At 38.0% G+C, this 21227-nt stretch overlaps 1 pseudogene; it reads left to right on the top strand.

The window, feature by feature from the left end:
- Positions 1–270: 270 nt before the first annotated feature.
- Positions 271–15601, top strand: LOC123814684 (annotated as a pseudogene).
- The last annotated feature ends 5626 nt before the right edge of the window (positions 15602–21227 follow it).

The following is a 21227-nucleotide window of genomic DNA, read 5'->3' as shown; positions in this document are numbered from 1 at the left end:
GAAAAAATAATTGGCACATGTGGAGAATGGAAAAGATAACTAGCAGAAATTCAAGACTATTTCCCATTTGAAAAGATCAACTCTGCCATCAAATAGGTTTGGTCACATACTTCTGGTTGGTTTCTGCTGACTTGTTGTTTATGTTTAAGGAAATATTGGAAGAGTTACTAACTTAGCTAGATGACCAGTGGGCATAGGCCTCAGATTTCAATTGTCTATAAATATTTATCACGTATGTGCTATATGTAATGCTCAGTGGAGAATGTGGCTATGGTAGGAAACGCTGCAGTTGCACTTGAAGCTCTGAAACTAGAAGGGGAAGTGGAAGTAGCATGCACTACATTTAGTCATGGTAAGAAGGGCTGCCAGTGCTTTGGCAGTTGTAAAGTTGGAGACCTCGCCAGACACCAGAGGGGCTTCATGTTGGAGATAAAGGCCTTTGGAGATGACTGTGGAGGTGAATGTGGTGAACTGTTGGGGGAGAGTTGGCAGAATGAGCAATACCTTTCAGACTGCAGAGCAACCTGGCAGTATCTGTTGGAAATCTGTGTGACCTATATGCCTCAGCTCCAGCCACGGGTGCTTTTTCTCCTTTCCCTGCGGTAAGCCCTGCACACTATGGGAATTGTTGCTATTAAAAGTACAACCCCCATTGCATTAACATATTTGTCTTTGCAGAGTTTTCCTGAAATAAATACCAAAGGAATCCTTGAAATGGAATAGGAATCACAAAATGGGTGTCACATGAAGCCTGTGTGAGAGAAGTTCATGTGTGTGTGTGTGTGTGCGTGGGCATGTATGCAAGAGAGAGAAGGAAAGAAAAGAATAAAAATAATTTTGCAGTTCTGTAGCCAATATTTGCCACCACTTTTCTCACTTGGAGCTCCTTTATATTCTAATTATAGAACATAAACTTCAGATCTTTTCTGGAGGAGATTATCCAGTGAAAATAAGAAAGCCTTGGTTCATATACATGTTTCCAGACTTATTAGGTATGTAACTTCAGGCAAGATAATCCACCTCTCTAGAACTCATCTCAAAAGATAACTCAGAAAATTTTAATTGTCTGCATACAAATGAACTCATAAGGGAAAATAGTTCATGTAGGGTCATTAATGAAAAAAGGAAAATAAAGATTATAAGAGAAAGAAAAGAGAGGGGAAATAAAACATTATAGACTATCTGGTGACAGTAAATCTTGCTTTAATAATTTCATTAGTGTCATTATAGTGATTGTTTGGCAGTCAGGAAAGAGACCACTGTGGTCATGAATGGCATGTCTTTGTGCGGGTTGTCCAAGTTCGCTGATAGCCACAACTTCAGTTCCTGATGTATTCTCAATACTCATGTCACACCTGAAACACCCTTGAGAGTTAAACAGTGAAGTAGTACATTATGTACCATTTTGTCTCTCTTTCTGTTTATCTTTTGTCATCTCTTGTCTATCTTGCTACCTTAGTTAGCAAGACCTGGACCATGTTTTGCATCATGATTCCTTGTTCAATTTCCTCACCTCCAATGAAGTTAATAATATCATGTCATTAGGTGTCTATGAGGGTTAAATGATATAATGCATGAAAAGTCCTGAAAACAATATTTGGCTCAACATAAGCAGCCAGTCAATGCTATTTTATCACCACCACTATCATTATTACTACTGAAGGTCCCTGGTTGATAGAGCATAAAGGAATTATTTCAATTTTCCAAATCGTAGGAAATATTCTGCTATAGTGTACTATGGTGGCTCAGGAATCATATGCACCTGCCTACCGCATCCTTCCCATGAAAGCCAAGCAAAAGGACATTGAGATCCCCAAGCTTATCAAACCTCTTTAATAAAAGCACTCTAAGTTCATGAAGAAGATCTCAAATAATCAAAATCTTCTGATCCTTAAAATGAATGCTTTGTGAATCTAGATCTAATTTCTTTCTCCCCTTTCTACTCTGTAAGGGCCTGAGATGTTTTCAAAAACATGTCTAAAGAGTCAAGTATGAAGTGCACAATCATCCAAAAAGCCTACAGCAGAATCCTCAAACAAGTCATTAAAGAATGAAATAATGAAATTGCATATCCAGAGCAAGGAACTCTGACTTTCTTTCGTCCTTCACCCCTCGATGAGATGGCCCTCACCTGCCAACACCATTGCTAACTTCCCCAGTGGAATACATGATTTACCTGTGGCTAAAAGCCTTGACTGTATTACAGGAGAAAATAGTTGGCCCTTGAGTGTTGTCTTTCTTGCTTGCTGCTTACTTTATTAGAGTCAGAAGAAAAAAACTGATGAAATAGGTTTGAAAGACTAATTGATATAAATACATTTTCTCTTGAAATCCCTTGTTTTTGTGCTATTTTGTTTTTAGTTTCTGGCTTTGTCTTAGTGTCTTTTGGAAAAGTTACTCCTCTTGTCCTAAAAGAATCAATGAAATTCTCTTCCATTTTCCAAATCTACCCGGTTTCTTTCTCCCCATTCCCTTCCCTTCCGTTCCTTTCCCTTCTCCACCTCTCTCCCCATCCAACTTAATTCTAGAGGTAAACATTTAAAAAGGATTCCTGTAGGACACCACTATTTCTAATGAATAGTTATGGCAAATGCCTTTCCCTCCTTGGGCACAGTTCAGTTTCATTTACACTGCTGATTACCCTGGGACTCTGCTTCTGATTTCTTCTGGAGAAAAGCCATACAAAGGGGCTTTTGTTTGATCTCTAGTGCTGCTTATCTGACAGTTCTCTAGCAGTAAAGGAGGCAAAGTACTCACTGAAATCTGTTTCTCTTCTCTCCGTATTGTGTCATAAGATAGATAGCATTGATTCAGTTCCAGAGGCATGTAGAAAAGAGTCAGAGATACAAGCAACACTGCATGGTTAACATTTATAAACACTATCTGCCAGAAAAATGAAAGTTATATGTACTTTAATTTGTTTAAAACTCATACCAGCTCCATTTTACAGAACAGAAATTTTATACCTAGAGAGTTTAAATATCTTTCTGAGAAGTAAATCTATGTTTATGCTCTTTGATATATTGCCTCTTACATATTGCTTTGTTTTAAAGCTACCAGTGTAGTCATCAGTTGAGGAAATCTTTTAAAGAATGATTTACTTGGATATCAACATGATCTGTATATATTTTTATTAACTAAAAATCCTGGGTATCATGTCTTCTCAAGCCCCTGATTAGAACTGAGACATTTAATAAAGCTGGGGGATGAACCGACCTTCTAGGTACTCACTGAGGGTCTCATTATGCTGATCATATCTTATTTTTCTTCTTCTCCATCTTCAGTAAGGATGCAGTAAAATGCCTACTTACTGACCCATTTCTACAATTATCTCACCAGCTGAGATTACTCTGCCTTTACAAGAATTTAATCATGTTGGTATTTGGGGGCTCATTCTGGATCTTTAAGTTACCATTTTATTTACTCCTGCTTGGCCTGTTATTATCTTAAAAAAATCATAGTATGGAGAGGGCATCAGTCTACAGTAATGGAAACCAGCATTCCCTCTGTTTCATTGTTTCTAATATTTTGAACCAAATCATGGGGCTCAGTTTGCATACGTGTTGATTAACCTAGTGTCACTTACTCTGCTGACCTCACAAGGTGATTTTAAGAATCAAATGTTCTAAACTACATGCTTTGGGAGAAAGCATAGAGAGCTTTCCGGCACAGTGATTTTACTTTACTGAGGAGTCTGTCTGTAGGCTTTTGACAGCTTTCATTGTTTTAAGGCCATGTGTTTAGGATGGAACCAACAGAGACAGCAAGATTCACTTTCACTTAGGAGGATATTTACTCCATTCAAAGTCACCCAATGAAGCCTCACCTCAACCCCAATCAGAAATTAATGAGTAAGATTTATGAGGAAGTTTATTGGTTGAATATTCTGTGAAACCTAACAGGGCTATAGTAGGTACCACAGCTGCAAGCAGGATGGATTTTTTTCCACAATAGTCAATATTGTTTTGATTTAAGAACATGGCAGACATAAATCTGGGCATTACAAGTTCAGAGGTAAGTTGACATTACTTACAGACATACCTTACATTGCTCTCTGTGTGTGCTGAATGCAAGCTCTAGTCCTTCATTAATCCAGATGAGCTTAGTAAACGACTGATGTCTGACCTGAATATCTGCCCTTTGATGATTGAAGGCAGACACATTGATGTGTGTTTGTGCATAAGCCATGCAGAGAAATGATGCCATAAATCCCAAGCAATAAAATATATTGCAAAAGAAATAGATCATACAGTAAAGACAGGTTACAAATGCAATACATTTTTTTTCATGATATGTTACCCTGACATGATATTTTAGTGTTTTGGATATAACTGGCATCATACTAAAAAATACATCAACTAGCCTCTTGCCTTTCTATAATATACCAAACCTAAACAAGCTTTGAGTCAGTAATTTAAAAGGGCATTTTTATGCATTTGCATTACTGCACTTGTGTTTCAAAAAATAAAAATGTTCTGGACCATTGAGGGCAAGTACATTAATTGTGCACCTCTGCTGGTGCAATGAGGTGGCTTATTCTCCAGGATCACTCCTAGTTGCCCTGCTCTGGATCAGTCTCCTCTCAAGTTCCAGATGCAGAGAGAACTTCTTTACTGGGTTGTTTGCCTACACCTGAAATTTAAGCATACAAAAAACAGAACTGTCACTTCTTCCACTTTGTCTCCATTGCCAAACATAAGCAATTATGAGAGTCCAGCAATGTGTCAGATTCTGTGTTCTGGAGCATATTATAGTGCCTGTCAGGTATAATTGAAGGAAATGTGTTGGGGTCAGATGTACTTACTTGATTTGAACTTCCTGACACATACTAATGTGACCATGTTCCTCCTTTAGATGTCTTCTTCCTACTCCTTAGTCAAAAGTGGCAGCTGTCATTTGTATTTTCAGGAGCCTTACTATAGGAAACCATTCTGCGTGGCGTGGGCCCAGCTCCCACTTGGAGATGCACAGGAACCACACCCACAGATAGGTTCTGCCATGGGGAATCAGGCCTGCAGTGTACCTAGGCCACTTTGAGACTTGCTTTTGCTAAAACTCCCTCACCCTGAATTGAGACAGCAAGTGCTTACTGTAACTTCCTAAAATCCATGCTAAATTTTCCAAGGATGAGTATAATCAGTTCAGCCACTTTTCCTTTGCATTTGCAAATATTCTTCTTCTGTGATGTGATTAGTGGCATCATCTCATTTGTTTTCTGTAAAAGGTAACTACGTAAAGCGAACCTGCGCGTAGTAAATGAGGACCATCATGTAATGTGCCCAGAAAAGAAAGAAAGGCTGGTCATGGCATGGGCTGAGGTTTTTTCTCCTCTTGAGAGAAAAGCTATGTCATCTCTTTTCCTCCACTCAGTAGTCCATGTGAATTTCTCGTGTCTCATCCACAATGTGGTGGACCTCACAGGCTGGGGTCCACATCAGCTTGCAAGCTAGAGGGGAGAGACAAATCCACAAGTAACTGTAATGTAAGGTTTTCATAATGCTATAAGAGATACACAAAGATGTAAGGGTGTGGGATTGGATTAAGAAGAGCTTTATTGAGATGGCTATCATCTAGCTGGAATGAAATAGGTAAAGAAAGATGAGACAGTTTCTGACTGGGGAATGTGAATGAGAAGACATTCATTCCAAGGTGACTGATAGATTCAGCAAAGTTTGGAAGAAAAGAAGATGGTTTGTTTGTTTCACCAACATGGAATTCTACAACATAACTGTAATTTAGGGCATCACTACTCCAAGTGTGGCCCACAGACCAGCAGCATCAGAGTAACTTCAGTCTCACTACATGAGAATCTGCATTTTAACGGTTCCCCGGGTGATTCATATATACTGTGAAGTTTGAGAAGTACTGGTTTAGTGTGCATAAAGAGTATTCTCAAAGATAAGATCAAACAAAATAGAAAATTCTGAGTTAGAAACATCATTAGGAACTGTCTAGTTTGGCATTTGGTTGAGGAAGTTAGTTAAAAAGTAGTTGATTCTGAAAACCTGAACTGTGTTTTCTTAACACCAATGTAGAACTTTTTTTCACTGCATTGTACTGAGTGTTTAATACTAGATTCATGGTTTTAATACCACATGTCAGGAAGTGAAGATTTCTGATTAGAAGCATGGGAAAAAAGTAACTGGAATTTAAGACGATAAATCCAGTGGTAAAGTATAAAATACACTGAAGGAGAAGAGGAGCCTAAGCTAGGAAGATACTTAAATAGTCTTGGAGGGACTTACAAGGAGAGTGAAAGATAGAAAAATGAGAAATGCTTGGAAGGTGACATTCTTTTGTGGTAAAGCTTATGGATGTATTTGACTTTTTCTCCCTTGGCTCTCTCTTTGCTACAATCCATCATATAAGAAACACCACAGTATTTCTCAAATAACAGTTTTACCAACCCACTTCTCCCTCAAGAATATTTAGTGGCTTCCTACAGCCAATAACAATCAACCTACCTACCGTGCTTTATATTCAACCCACTAAGCACTGCCCGTGACACTGTGTTCACTTGGGACATCTTTGCTTCTGTTCACTAACTAATTCTAAACCATTCATTCCTTCATTCAGTCACTCAATAATTCATTTATATCACACATATTTAATTAATCTCATTGTGTGTGCTAAGCTCTCTGCTATGATGATCCATAAGATACACATATCCTTCATAGAGCTTAAATTTTAACCGTTATAGAAGTTCTGCTGTGTATTGAGCGTACAACTAGATGTGCAAGATAGGTGAGAGAGGTTGTGTCTGACCTTACATGGGCTCATATTCTTGTTAGGTGTGTACAAGATGGAAATGGTGGACCCAGTGATATTAATTACACTGCATATTATGGTCTGTTATTTGTAGATTTTTGTTAACCTGCTACTGTTAACATAGAGATTTACTATGGTGATGAGGATAACTTTCTCTGTATTCATACCTACAAGACCTGTACAAAGAGGGAAAATGATAAGATACATTTAAAACCGATGTCAAGATACATCAGCTTTGGTCTAGTGAGTGATAGACATGCAAGATAGCTTCTGTAATTATGTCAAAAGAGTGTGTGTGTGTGTGTGTGTATAAATAATTTCCCCCCTTGGGAAGTACTGGTAAGACTGCCAGACATTTAAATTGTTATTATTATTGTTTTGATAAGAATATTCATGGAAGAAGTAGATCCTACTTCAGAAAATCTCCATTCACACTGTTTGTCTGAAATGAGAGTTGTTAAGCTGTCGGTATGTAAAAACTGCAATTAGCCATGTGCATTAGAGTAGAAATCATGCCACCATTCAGCAGTATGTGGATTTTGTAAAAAGTGAACCAGCTTCCTCTTACTGAACAAAATATTAATGATACTTATTACTTCTCAGACTGTACTATGTCCATGTTTTAGCTCACCTTCACAGGAACTGAAGAAATTCTTGCTAGTAAGCAGTAGAGTATGGTAAAAAAAACAAAAAACAACAAAACAAAAAAACCAGTGATGTAGATAGATGATAATTTTCCAAGGAACAAAACTTAGTTCTGTGACTTGCTAGTCTATTTAATTAAATAGTAGGGAATCCTCTGAAGATTTTTCCTGGGTTGGATGAACTTATCTCTTTATAGATGTTGAAATTGTAGAGCAAGACATTCATTTTTCTGTTACTTCTGAAGGAGTCTTATTGAAACTTACTAAATGTGAGTGACAGACTTAGTGCAGTTTGAAAGTCCTCTTAGGTGATATTTCTACTCCCCAGGATGATAGTGATTCCTTTAAAGAAAAGGGAGAATAAAATGCTATTTTTGGATGTTTTAGTTTGAGCACAGCTGGTTATCTAGGCTGTTTCTTTTAAGTTCAAGAAGTTCCATGTTATGCTTTGACCTATTGGGATAAAGAATAATGAAGAATCAGCATACTCTAGACTACGCCCAGTTCTGCAAATGACTTTAGAGGCAGAGAAGAATGACCACAGGGTGTGACCTCGGGGACTGGTGTGCATGATAAGAATGCCCATGTGGAATCTTTCTGAACACGTTCAGAGGGAGAGAAAGATGCTACTTAGTGAGGTTAAGGTGATGTGTACAAGGCGAGAATGATGTATATTTTTAGAACTATTCTTTCATTTTCTTGCATTTTAATACATTTACTGAAGGACATTTTCAGTCCATGACTTCATTTAGTTTCCAAAGACACTTGATTTCCTTTTTAAATTGTTTCCCTAAGTGAAGGCTGAATAGTCCCTCAAATTAACCTATTCTTTTTTTTTGCTTGAATTTTCAAGGTTTGAATAACACAGCTAGATGAATAATTTTTGTGTCAAGAATGTTTAACATCATGGTTCTCAGAGAATGTGTTTCCAAAATATATGTGTAAATATTAGGGGAAAAGACAAACAGTGAGAGATTTTTATCTTCTAATTAAATCTTCCCTTTTCAAATGGGAGAAATAAAAGAAAGTACTCTAAAGATATTTCTTCTCCTGTAAATTGACTTTTCTTGAGAGGAATCAGTATTAACTTCTGTTTTTATTAAATTAAAAGGAAGATATCACAAAAGCAAACACGAAGGAAAAGCCCTGAACATCACATGTTTCCTTCATTTATTTTAAACAAGAGCAGCTGCAAACCAAGACATATAGTGTATTTTGCCAGGTATAATGCACACTTTTTTGCCCAAATTTTTGAAGGAGAAATAAGGATGCTCTTTATACATAGGTAGTACCTGAAATACATTATAGCTGTTCTTGTGTTTTGTAACTATTTGTTAGTTAAATTTTCTTGTACCATAATATATTCAAAAACAAGTGCCAGAATTCTTTTATAATACAATCTATAAGTGTCTAAATGTAAATAAATAAAAATTGAATTAAAAAATTAAAACAAAAGATTTTTTTCCTGAAAGTTTGGGTCAAATACATTGGAGTGCAGTATACAGGGCAAAATACGGTATTTTATTTACTTGCTAACTGGTTATACAGTCAATGACAGAACAGAAGGGGGCTGAGCAAGGGCTTCTTTTAAGGAAACAGTCACACTGAGACACAAAGCAAGGAAGATTCACAGGAGGCAGTTCTTGAAATGGGCTTGGTCCTCTCTGTCAGATTCCTCACATGGGAGAAGTTCACTCTTAAAACATCCACAAGTTCAAGGGCTTCCAAAGGCTCATCTAGGGACCTATATCTATAGGCAGGTTTCCAATGGACCATAGTGAATTTGGTGGGGAAACAATTAAATGACTAAGTACCTTTCATAACACACAATGCAATTTAATAATTTTTATTTATTTGGGTATTTTTGTGTGTTAAATTGCCCCTTTTTTAGGATGTGGCTTTGGTAGTTAATGAAGATTTTGCATGCACTTTTGTGTGTGTGTGTGTGTGTGTGTGTGTGTGCACATGCAATATCTTTAGTTGGCCAAAGACGTGTGCACACACACACACATTTCATTTTATTTTTTTAAATATTAGTAATCCATGAAATCCAAAATTCAAGGGAACTTTGCTGTATTTTGCCTAATGACAAGGTCTGTTTAAAGAATCAGGAACAGCTTTATTCCATTAATTTCTCTGTTCTGTAGTGAGAAAAGAAGTCTTGAACTTAGGAAATTGATTAATATATAAATAAGTCCGGTTTTTACCTGTTTTGGAAATACTTGAATTAAATATTAGAGGATCTGGAGTTAAGCCCAAATTTTATAATCATAGAATTAAGAAACCACAGTCATAGAAGAAATTCTAATGATTTCAAGATTGTTTATGCTATACAAATAAAGAACAAAATAGGTAAGTATCATGAAAATGATACCAAGTGCTGCTGATTTCTGTTTTTGCTACAAGTAATGATAAGAGCAGCAATAATTGTATGCTACCTTTTGTTTAAAAAAGGTTGGGGAAAGGCCTTCGAGTCATTGTCTCAGTGGTCCCAGCAGATCCAGAGGAGGGTTGCTAAACCCACTTTACAGAGGGGGGCATTTAGATTGAGGTAGTTGAAGGAACTTTGTTCATGTCACACGTCAGAATCAGAGCTCATGACTGGGTCATATGTATGTGAATCCTATCCCTTTTTCCAGTACACTGGGTAACTTCATCAATTCAACAAAAACCAAGTGGGGGAATCTATGGAAATCATTTTAAACTTTGCTTTACTGAACTCTTTATGATGTTTTTTCCTGTTAAATTATTTTCATTAATTTTATAATGGAAAGTAGTAGAAAATCTAAATTTTCCTTAACAATTAAGCAGATCATACATGTTTGCAACCCTTTCTTTCAGGTTAAATTGTTCCCCCCAGATGTAGTGTTTAAGTGTAAGACAAGGGGCTTTGAAATGGCATAGCTCGAGATTGTGACTGCACCTCTCAAATTTATAATGCACAAACTCAAATAAATTACCTAAATTCTCTTAACCTTACTTGTCTCATTTGTGAAATTTAAATTAATTTTATGAAAAATACTTAGCGTAGCACACTGCTCATCACAGGTGCTCAGTAAAAGTAGCTCCCAGCTTCATCCTCCTCCTCCTTCTCATCATCACTGATAGTATTAAAAAAGGGAAGAAAAATAAAGAAAGAAGCCTCAGAAATGCAGATTGAAACTGATGATAGAAGAGGAGGAAGAGATACAAATAAAATGTTCTCTCCTTTTTAATTGGGGAAAGGCTGAATGGAGAAAACAACCACCTACCATGGAGAAGCTGAAAATGGGAAGTAAGGAAGGAAAGGTTAGAAATCTAACTCCAAAATCAAGGATTAATTTCTTAACATGGGCTTCAGGCTAACTCATCCCATGGTTAAAAATTTCACATGCAAGAATTCTGGCACTTTGGCTGAGTGGTTCAGTTGTCCCATACATCAAAAGGTGGTGGGTTTGATTCCTGGTCAGGGTATATACCTAGGTTGTGAGTTCGATCCCTGTTTGAATCACATATGGGAGGCAACCAAATGATGTTTCTCTCTCATATTGATGTTTCCCTCTCTCTCCCCCCACCCCCTTCCTCTCTCTCTAAAATCAATAAACAACATATCCTCATGAGGAGTTTTTTTAAAGAAGGAATTCTTACACAATTGACAAAGTATAAAAATGTTTTTTCTTTTTAAAAAGTGTGTTTTTATTTTTCAATTACAGTTGGCATATACTATTATGTTAGTTACAGGTGTACAATCCAATGATTAGACATTTATATAACTTACTAAGTGATGATCCTGATAAATCTCATATCCATTTGACACCACACATAGTTATTACAATATTATTGACTATATTCCCTATGCTATACTTGACATTCCTGTGAATATTCTGTAACTATCAATTTGTGCTGCTTAATCCTGTTATCTTGTTCACCCATCCCCCAACTGCCCTCCCATTGGGCAACTGTCAAAATGTTCTCTATATCTATGAGTCAGTTTCCGTTCTGCTTGATTGTTGTTTTTTAGATTCAACATACAAGTGAAATCTTCTGGCATTTATCTTTCTCTATATGACTTATATCACTCAGCACAATACCCTCTAGGTTCAAGCATGTTGTTGCAGATGGCAAGGTTGCATTCTTTTTTATGGTTGAGCCATATTCCATTGTATATATGTACCATTTCTTCATCCATTAGTCTATTGAAGGATACTTAGTTGCTCCCATATCTTGGCTATTGATTCAGTGTTTGGGTTTCTTCAAATAAATACTTAGAAGTGGAATTGCTGGGTGCCTCTTTGTCTCTTGTTATATAGCCTTTGTTTTGAAGTTTATTTTGTCTGGTATAAGTATTGCTAAACCAGGTTTTTTTATTTTCTATTTCCATTTTCATAAATTATCTTTTTCCATCACTTTACTTTCAATTTGTGTATGTCTTTTGATCTGAAGTGATATGTGTCTTTCAGTCTCAAGTGAGCATATGTAAGTGTCTTGTTTTTTTATCCATTCAGCCACCACATGTCTTTTTATTGGAGCATTTAATACATTTGCTTTTTGAAGTAATTGCTAATAGATATGTATTTATTGCTATTTTAGTGTTCATATTTTTTATCCTTTTTTGTTCTTCTTAAAAAAGACACTTAAACATTTTATACTAGTCTGGTGGTGATGAACTCCTTTCATTTTTTTCTTATCTGAGAAATTCTTTATGTACTTTGATTCTGAATGATAGCTTTTCTAGATAGAGGGCCATGCTTTTCATCACTTTGGATATTTCTTGCCAATCCCCTTTGGCCTGAAAAGTTTCTATTGAGAATTGAGCTGACAGTCTTATGGGTAACTAACTGCTCTTCTTTTTCTGCTTTTAAAATTCTCCCTTTGTCTTTAACCTTTTGTATTTTAATTATGATTATTTTGAAGTGGGCCTCTTTGGGTTCACTTTGTTTGGGACTCTCTGTGCTTCCTGGACTTGTATATGTATTTCTTTCACCAAGTTAGGGAAGTTTTCTGTCATTATTTTTTTTCACATAGTTTTTCAATTCCTTGTGCTCTCTCTTCTCCTGGTATCACATGATGTAAATATTGGTATACTTGAAGTTGTCCCAGAGGCTCCTTACACTACCCTAATGTTTTAAAAATTCTTTTTTTTTCTTTTTGCTGCTCTGGTTGTATGTTTTCTGCTACTTTGTCTTTCAAATTGCTGATTTGATCACTGCTTCATTTAATCTGCTATTGATTCCTTCCAGTGTATTCTTCATTTCAGTTATAAAGAATTAACTCTTTGTTTTTTTAAGATTTTATTTATTTAGGAGGGAAGGGAGGGAGATAGAGAGAGAGAGAAACATCAGTGTGTGGTTGCTGGGGGTTATGGCCTGCAACCCAGGAATGTACCCTGGCTGGGAATCGAACCTGGGACACTTTGGTTTCCAGCCCTGGCTCAATCCACTGAGCTACGCCAGCCAGGGAGAATGAACTCTTTATAACTGAATAAAGAATTCTTCATTCTTTATTACTGACTGCTTATTTTTTATGATTTGTATGTCCTTTTTTATGCTGATAACATTCTCACTTAATTACTTGAGCATCCTTATATCCACTGTTTTGAACTCTGTGTCTGGTAGTTTTCTTGCATTCATTTCATTTATTTCTTTTTTCTGGGATTTTTCTTGTTCTTCCATTTGGGACATGTTATTTCTCCCCTGCTTCCCCATGTTTATTTCTATGTATTAGGTAGATTTGCCATGTCTCCCAGTTTTGGTAGGGCCCTTACTTTGTAGGTGTTTTCTTTGGTCCAGTGATGCAGCTTCCAGTTTGCTGAGCTGGCATTCCAGGTGCACCCCATGTATGGACTGTGTACCCTTCTTTTGTAGTTAAGCCTTGATTGCTGTTGGCAGATGAGTGGGAGGGATTGACCCCCAGGCTGATTGATAATGAAGACCAGTTGCATCTACAGTGGAAGAGCTGCTATCTACAGGCCAACCCCACAGAGAAGAGCTCACTTCAGTGGGGCACTGTGCCCATCAAGTTCACTCTTTGAGTGTGTCACTGGTGGAGGTGATTGGGTGGTGCTCCAGCATGGTCTAAAATAGTCCACCAGGTATGCTGGCTCTGGGGCCTCCTGGGAGGTGCAGGCTAATATCAGCTACTCTCTGTGCCATGCCTGTGGCCACCTGGCATGAGCTACAGAGCGATCCACAGGTGGCTGCTACTTTTGCTGGTCTTGGAGGTCCCCAGGAGAGGCTAAGCTATGAACCAAAGCCAGGTGCTTATAGTGCCCCACCTGTGACCACTTAACACAACATACTGAGTACTCTTAAGATAGGGCACACCAAGGCCAGATGCTATTGTTGGAGTTTGTGGACTTTTGAGACACTTTAAGAAAGTTCCCAGCATGAGCCAAGACAGGTTGTTTGTATAGAAAAGCCACTGGAAATGACCTGGGTGGACCAGCAAGTGGGGTGGAATATCAGGGAATCACCATGGCAGGGTAAACAGTGCTAGCCAGATTGATGGAGACTCAGATATGGGACTACCTGCTGGCTCTGTGTGGGGAGAGCTCAGCAAAGCAACATGGCCTCAGTACTTCTGTCTGGGAGTAAGCTACATATTCAGCTCTTGCCCCAAAGCCAGACAATTCAGTTCCTTCCCTGTGTACATTGTGCCTTTCAAGCCGCCACCCCAGTGCTGGAATTCAGATTGAGTGAGTTGGAGTAAGTCTGCACACTGTCCCTTTAAGAGGAATGCCTGGGACTCCAGAAGCCCTCCTTCTCACTCAGCCACACTCCTCGATGGTTTTCACAGTCAGAAATTATGGGGACTTCTTTTCCTAGTACTGGACACTGGGCTGGGTGGGGCTGGTATGTACTTGGACCCTAGCTTTCTATGAATAACCTTCAAAGCAGAGATATTCCTCCCAATTTTTAAGTGCCACATGTAGGTCGGGGAACAGCTCATTTTGTGTCTACACCTCTCCTTCTGCTTAGTGGCTCACTGTAAAAATCTAAAGTGAGATAGAGTGGGGGTGGGATGCCTGAGCATCCCTTCGTGGCCAACTTCATGGTGCAAGTGTCTGCTGACTATGGGGTCTCAGTAGTCACTGCAGCCACTGAGTTTGCCATGCTGCTGCCATTGTTTCCACTGCCACTGCTGGTGCTTCTCCTGTGGTTCAGTACAAGGGCATGCTAAGTGAGTGGGCTGCACTGTGCACCTGATGTAGAAGTGGGAGAAGCAGCATGAGCAGATGGAGTAGATGGAGCAGCAGATCACAGAGGAGAACATAACAAAATATTGACAAGAAGTAATTTGTACTCTATGATGCCATGGAGTCAGAATTCATATTCTGCACATGGGACTTATGACCCTCAGTGACATGATGACCAAGCAGGAGGCACTGGTGAAGGAACAGGAGAAGCAGCTGGCCAGGAAGGAGCAGTTGATAGAGTAGCTGAAGCTGGAGAAGCTGCAAGAGAAGGAGCACAAGAAGGAGGCCAAGTGGAAGATCTCCATCCTCTCCTTCACTCTGGAGGAAGAGAATAGGTGGGTGAGAAGAAGGAAGAGGTGGCCATATATGAGGAGGTGTTGGAAGAGATCACCAGAAAGAAGAGGAAATTGGAGAAGAACCCACATGTGGACGTAAGCTTTTTGCTGACTCCAAAGAGGGGAATTGGCTTCTGGAAGCTACATAGCAAGAGTGGGAAGCCAAACAGGAGAAGATCAAGAGCAAAGACATTAAAGTCACTTTCAGTTACTGGGGTGTCTCTGGACACTGGCAGACAGTCAAGATGAAAGAAGGCAACACCATGAAGCAGTTCCTGCAGAAGGCACTTGAAATCCAGTGCAAAGATTTCAGGGAGCTCAAGTCATCATGGTGGAGCAGCTCATGCACATCAGAGTACCTAATCATATGTCACCACCTCAACTTCTCTGTCATTGTCACCAAAGCACAAGAAAAGAATGGGCCACTCTTTAATGTCTGTGCTCATGATGATGTGCTGCAGCTCAATGATGCTGCTGTGGAGAAGGACAAGTCACAAGCAGGCAAGGTGGTGCTACAGAGCTGGTAGCAGAAGAACCAGCACATCCTCCCTGCCAACTACTGGGAACCCTACCATCCCCGAAGTGGAACAACACACTGGTGGATGCAGAGGTGGAGCAAGCTTCTTCTTCATATCCTTAGTTATAGGACCTCTGTTCAGCTGGACTTCAGACAGTTCTGAATTATGTTCGTTCTGTAGTTTAGTTGTAAGTTTGATGTGGTTGTGGGAGGATGTGAGTACCGCATTTACAAACGTGGCCATATTGACAGGAGCTTAGAAGGTAGTTTCCACAAATGTGTTATTTTCCTTTATCTCATTTTTATTTGCAGTTTCCTTGCCTACCACCCACCTACTTATTTCTGGCCACCAGATGCCCTTTTTATTTTAATTTCTGGTTCTCTAATACCATCGACTACCCTTCTATGAATACTGCTCAGATTCTTGCTCAAAAAAAGAACATTCATAATGTCAATCATTTGTTGACTGTATCAATGATTTCAGGTTAAACTTTTCAGGTATGAGAGTTCATTATTTAAAATCTTTTTCTAAAAAATTATTTTGGAAAATTTTAGACCTCTAGAAAGTTTGCAAAAAGTGTAAAATGCATCCCTATATCTTGTACCAAGAATCACTGAACTTTAAAATTTTACCATATTTGGTTATTCTCTCTCAGAATCTATTTTTCATGTTAAACATATTCAGTGGCCCCTGATCATACATAAAATTTGATTGTATTTTTATTAATTCAAGTTAATGATTATGCTTCCTGAAATACATTTGGGAATAAAGCAAACACTCCATCCTCACAGCCCCCATCTTCTAGGAGTTTCAGGTATTCAGAGAGAAAGAACTGGAAAACCTCATTGAGGAATTTTATACTAAAGTGTGAATGAAGTCTAACCACTTGAGGGAGCATTTGCACTTAACAAAATGAAGTTATTAATCCACTTAAATCTGTAATAGGGGGTATGGTGTGGGTATGTTAGATGATTATTAGAGGAACAAACTTCTGGTGATGCTTGTACCCTCCAGCCCAAAATTGTGTCCTCTGAACCTTTTCTGCTATGGGGTATGCATTTCAACTACACACTAGTATTCCCTGTATTCCTAAATTATCCTTAAAGTGGCCCTGTGCTCTGGATGTGGCAAATCAAAAATGGGGCACAGACTTTGAAAATCAGAACTGACCCAGGAAATCCACTCTGTGTGTGGTTCTTGTATCTAAATGTTTAAGTGACATAGTCATCTCTTTGGGATAAATTATGGTTTGGAGAGATAGGCAAATATTTGCAACCATAAATCACTAATCTAGGGGGGAGAGCCCCATGTATTTCATAAAGCAAGGCATGCCTGTGTTCTCATTCCCCTCAAGCATTTTGGTTAAATGTGAATCAGAGTTTGGGCTTCCTCTTAGACATGCTGACCTGGGCCTCCCAGCACAGCTGCAGGCTTCTAAATAGGTTGCAATGAAGTGATCCTACATATCTGATGAACCACAGGATGTCAACAAGACACACCCATTGTCCCACATTTGGCAGGCTCTAAAAAAAGAATGTAGCAAGGAGCTTACAGCAAGCCAAACCAACCCTGACCATAGTAATAGGCTCTTCCAAATGGGTGCGGCCAAGTGGATCACATTGAAAAAGAACAGGCCCTAGAATAAATCTGTGTTAAAGAAAAGCAAAACAGGGCTGAACTGTCATACAGAATGAAAGAGCTGTCGACTCTTTTATCCTCACCAGGGTTTGAGAGAGAGGTGACTGCACAATGTTGTTCCAGCCTCACGCTTTTTCCTTGAATTGAGACCCTTAAGAATGAGGGGAGGTGGTTTAAATTCATGTTGGCCACACCACACCTCAAAATCCAAGATAGACTGAGGTTCTTAAGTCATAACTTGGTCAGAAAGACTCAAGTAACTGTTCATTGAGACTCAAATTTAAAGTCATTTCCAATAACCACTACTCATTTTAATAACTAAAAGAAATAAGAGTGAAGTTTTCTTTTTTTCTGAGGTTGTATTTTTAATCCCTCATCACACACACCATGCACACACATTCAGCCCACAGGTTGGTACTAAGAAGCCAGTTTAAGACAGTATGACAATTATATACATGTGAATACCAGGTAAACATAATGCTATTCCACATCACATATGCAGGGTAAAGGAGGAATATAGATGCTAAGTGGCAGAACAGTCCTTCCTCTAAAAAACTGCTTAATTTGAATGTGGACTGTGAGCAAAAATATGTGTATTTATTCATGGCTTTGTAGAGTTTTCAAAACACTATAAAGATTTGAATTCATTTTATTTTTGTTTTATTTTTATAATTTGAGGTCTAGGACTAATTTATTGTGTTCGAAGGTAAAAACTGATTAATCCAGGTGAGTATGTCCAATAAATCCAAGGTTATCTCCTCTATCTCTGTTAGTGGTTTCACCATGCTCCACCTCATACCCAGCTTAAGTTAGAAGGCAATCTTTGATTGTTCCCTGCCATCCTCTTTCCTCTTCAATTATTCAGGGATTTAATGCCCCACCCCACAATGTTTCTTTGGCCCTGTCTCTTATCATTTAAATCACCATCAACCAATTCAGACACACAATTTCAATGCTTTCCTACAGCATTCTGCTGGGTGCTCCTGCCTCAGTTTGTAAACTTCTGGTCTTTTCCTCAGTTCCCAAGTCATAAGAATGATGTATAAATCACTGATTTTGACCTGGCCGGTATAGCTCAGTGGATTGAGTGCAGGCTGTGAACCAAAGGGTCACTAGTTCAATTTCTAGTCAGGGCACATGCCTGAGTTGCAGGCCAGGTCCCCAGTAGGGGACATGGGAGAGGCAACCACACATTGATGTTTCTCTCCCTCTCTTTCTCCTTCCCTTCCCCTCTAAAAACTAATAAAAGTCTTTTTAAAAATCACTGATTTTGAACATGTTAATGCTCTCTGTCACTTATTTGTAAAGACCTAATTCATTCAACATTCACAGCCTGGCTTACAAAGCACCTTACTGTTTGCCTCCACTACAATGATGCAAACTTCATTTCCATTATCCTCTCTCACACACCATACACACGGCTGTCTGTCGTGGTCTGTGCTCATCCACTCCTGGACACAAAGGGGTCATTTCTGCCTAACAGCCTATACTCAATTTTCTTGCAACAAAATATCATCTCCCATTGCTTTTCTAACTCCTTGCCAATTTGTGAGGTCCCAGTGAAACTCAGTGTTCTAGGAGACCTGCTGTGCCTACACTAACCCTCATTTATGTGCTTCATTGCTAAACTTTTCACCAATGATAATCTCACACACATTATACATACACACAGGCACACACACACATTGCCTTCAGATATTCACTGTAGTTTCAGATGGACTTGTTTAACCAATTAGAGAAGAAAATTCCTTAAAGAAAGGGGCCATGCCATATAAATAAAGTTCTCCATATACACCATAAAACAGCAAGCATAATGCCACATATAGCATACAGAGGTTGGTGATGTCTCAATTGGAATGAATTAGGGTAGACTATAAATAGAGTATTTATTTAAAAAGGACATCACATAACCAAAAAGTCTCAAACTTGACTTTATTCTGGACAAATAAAGTTGCAATCTTTGTATGCAATAATACTAAAAAAATCATATTATTTTTACTGTATTTTGGAGTTTGCTGAGAGCTTTCCTATGCATTAGCATATGTTTCCACTTGTAAGCACTATCACATAAATTTCATCATCATTTCACAAAAGAGGAAACTATTTGAGAGAATTTGATTAGATCAAGATGACACTCTAAATCTAATCTTATGCTAATCTTTAACAAGAATCCTAAACTAACTCAAGCTCAAATCATAACACTAGATTTAACAATAATTCTTACCAAACTCTAGGCCTAGCCCAAGTATAACCTAACCTAACTATAACCATAGCTGTAGTCCTAACTATAACAATAATCTTAATATTACTTCCAAATATTCACCTTTGCCTAATCATAGTCCTAATCCTAATGTGTAACACTAGCTCTAAAGCCAACCTTCGGATTCACATAACTAATATGTAATTAAAAACAAGAAAATCAACAAAGAGAAGCATAGACAAAAGAGGGAACTGGGATGGATGGATACACACACACACACATATATACATATATATTATCATATATATATATAAATAATATCAGTACCAGATATATATATAATACCAAAATATTTGAAAAGTAACCATGTTTTTTTTTCTCAGTGAATGTCTAACTTCCAAAAGGAGAGAAACTTAAGTGGAAGACACTTTTCTTATGAATGTATATGTTTATAAATTTTCTCATTAGGCTTTTTGGACTTCTTGATAAACAAATGAAAATAATTTTATGTCAAATTTAGGAGTCTGGGGTTGCAACTAAATTGGACAAGCTGAAGTCAACACTCACCAATTCTGATTTGCTGTTGAAATCATTAATGAAAAATTGATCAGAAAGCTAAAATAGATATCGTAATGGGTTGCATGGTGGCCTCCATAAGATATGTCCATATGTCTGTATCAAAATCTTGAACCTGTAAACTTGACTTAGGGCAGTGAACACACAATTCAATATACAGATGATGAGTTATAGAATTGTACACCTGACACCTATATAATTTTACTTAACAATGTCACCCCAATAAAGTCAATAAAAAATCTGCAGCCACCAGAAGCTGGAAGAAGCAAGAAACAGAATCTTTCTTAGAGCCTCCAGAGGTAGTACAACTACCTTGACTTTGGATTTTTGGTTTCCAGAATTGTGAATAAATAAGTTTCTGTTGACCTGACAGCCACCAAGTTTATGGTAATTGGTTACAGCAGTCCTAGGAAGCGAATATAGACATGCCACATTGTGGTCAACGCTATAAAATCAGAGAGGTGAAGACTGTGAGTTTGCTGGGTGAAAGTTCCACTAACACACCACTAGGCAAAACAAACTTAATCATAAAGGAGGTTGCTAGTGGTGAAGCTTATGCTCTAATGAAATTGGATCAGTGTATAATAAGCTTTTTACATGGAGAATGGTTTACAATTTTTCCATCTTTACTACCTACCACAAACTGCACATGTCACTGTTGAGGCAAAAATAAAATGACAAGGTTACTGCTCTTGAGGAATTTCATAGGCCAGGGGGAGAACAAACATGTAGGTAGATAAGTTCTAAAAGAACAGAATGGGCAAAGGAGGTGAGGACCAACACAACTTTTTCTGCTATAACAGGACATTGAGGTGGGGGGAGGGCAGAAATAAAGGGAGGTTGTTGGAGAAAATGCCAAAGTAGAAATGAGATATCAAGGAAGTTAATTTCTCAAAATTTGGTATTGGAAATACATACAATTCAGTTCCAGATTTGCTTCTCATATAATTTATTTAACTTTATTAAATTGACTTAATTCCAAATGTATTTTTCTTTGTTGTCCCTCTTTTAATGTCATTTTTATAGTCAATACTGCCACTTACAGATATTTAAAAACAGTATAGAAATGTGCACTTGAAATCTATATAGTCTTATTAATGAATGTTACCCCAATAAATTTAATTTTAAAGGTCTCAAATAAAAAAGAAACACAAGAAGTAAAATTCTCAATATAGTTAACAAATTAGGGAAAAAACCCAATATGGATGACACTTTTTTCCATGAATGGGTCTTTATACTGAACCCTTTGGGATGGGTAAGACAAGTTGCAGCACTGATCCCAGGTTAGAGTTTCAGAATATGGCTCATAATATAGCTATGACTTCCCTAAGTGGTTTGGGGACTTTAATGTCTGGTCAGGAATGCTGCTGGTAC

The sequence above is a fragment of the Phyllostomus hastatus genome, unplaced genomic scaffold (genome assembly GCF_019186645.2).
Source record: "Phyllostomus hastatus isolate PE091 unplaced genomic scaffold, TTU_PhHast_1.1 phas_contig_17, whole genome shotgun sequence".
Lineage (NCBI taxonomy): Eukaryota > Metazoa > Chordata > Mammalia > Chiroptera > Phyllostomidae > Phyllostomus > Phyllostomus hastatus.
The sequence above is the reverse complement of the archived record's forward strand: the minus strand, read 5'-3'. Positions and strand labels throughout refer to the sequence as shown.